General features: G+C 44.2%; 1 long non-coding RNA gene across 1 annotated transcript in view; it reads right to left on the bottom strand.

Moving 5' to 3' along the window:
- Positions 1–980: 980 nt before the first annotated feature.
- LOC135213814 (uncharacterized) overlaps positions 981–1,513 on the bottom strand; it is a 79,233-nt gene continuing 78,700 nt past the window's right edge. The window contains exon 4 of the long non-coding RNA XR_010314212.1: positions 981–1,211. This is a non-coding gene — a long non-coding RNA (uncharacterized LOC135213814). The remainder of the gene's footprint in view (positions 1,212–1,513) is intronic.

Here is a 1,513-nt window from a genome sequence, read left to right as displayed (position 1 = left end):
GCTGCAGTGACCAGGTTGCCACTCTGACGTCACGGCCTCCCTCCTCGGGACCGTAGGGCAGGTGGGTGAAGATCTCAATTAACCTGCCAAGGAAGACGAAGGATCACCGTAAACAATGCGTGAATGGCTCCAATGAAATCAACTTGTCCATCTTTCTCTTTCTTTGTTTCTTTCTGTTTCCCAGTCTCTCTCTCTCTCTCTCTTTTTTTATTCTCACGCTTAATTACGTCTCCTTTCCTTTCTCTCTTTTGTTAAATTCGACGAGAGTATTTCATCTAACAAGTGGATAGTAGTAAAAGTAAATGAATTTGGACGGAAATATTCTACCGACATTATATAGAAAAATACTACATTTACATTCCAGACATACATACATACACATATGTTGATAAAAAAGAGGGGTAATTTGGTTATTTTCATATGGCATTATATAATAAACGGTGTAACATTACGTAACATTTTCCTTTAAATGACCGACAACAGGCAAAAGCAATACATATACCTAATTACGGCTCCGTAATAAAATTCTTAAAAACTATAAAATCAATAAAAGAGAAAATGGGAGAAACATGTCTGACTGTACATCATGTCTAGGCCCGTCCCTTACGACGCTCCTGATTGGCTGTTGATAAGCCAATGACAGGGCTGGAAACTCTCAGTCTCTCTCAAGAGTTCACATAGGCAGGATGTATGTTCCACCTCTGCTGAGGGATATGTCTTTGACCAGTATCCCTCAAGAGAGATGGAACTTACATCCTGGCTATTGAACTCTCGAGGGAGACTGAGAGTTTGCAGTTCTGTAATTGGCTTATCAACAGTTAATCAGGAGCGTCGTAAGGGACGGGCCTAGACATAAAATGCACGGTTGATGTGAATCTACTATAGTAGCTGTAGTAGTAGTAATCATTCATACATTGTCCACAATCTCCCTTGAATGAAGATGTATTGACTCACTCAACAATCAACAACACTTGCCTCCCTCTCTTCTCTTCGTCCTCCGGGACGCGGAGCACCATGGAATTGCTTGAGAAGAGGAACCAGTGCTTTCGAAGGAGGTCCCTCAGCTGCTGAAGGGGTAAGCTGGTGACTATGATGGGCTTCAGCCTCCAGAAGAGGAAGAGGTCGAAGACGTAGGCGCCGGCGAAAAGGTCCAGGAAGACGGCGTCGTCGCTGGACGTCACCACCGTCACGCATTCATGGGATTTCTTCCACTGCGCGTTGGAACGAACGAGTGTTAGGCTCGAGGAACTTTATCGGAATTCTTTCGGACTTACAGGATAATCAAGATGACATATATAAGAATATCGAGATAATTAAGATGTGAAAAGAAAAAAGAGTTTGTTTACTTATTATTATTGATTAAATACGAGCTTGATGACGCGCGTTACGCTGCGCTGGAATCCGGTCACTGTCCATCATGTACCCTACCCCTACCCTCCCGACCCACCCCCTGCCTACCCCGCCCTCACCGGGGTTGACAAACAGGCTTGCAAGGGAGGGTGGATGTGTCATG

Source organism: Macrobrachium nipponense, chromosome 43 (assembly GCF_015104395.2).
Source record: "Macrobrachium nipponense isolate FS-2020 chromosome 43, ASM1510439v2, whole genome shotgun sequence".
NCBI lineage: Eukaryota > Metazoa > Arthropoda > Malacostraca > Decapoda > Palaemonidae > Macrobrachium > Macrobrachium nipponense.
This window is presented reverse-complemented; position numbering and strand designations above follow the sequence as displayed.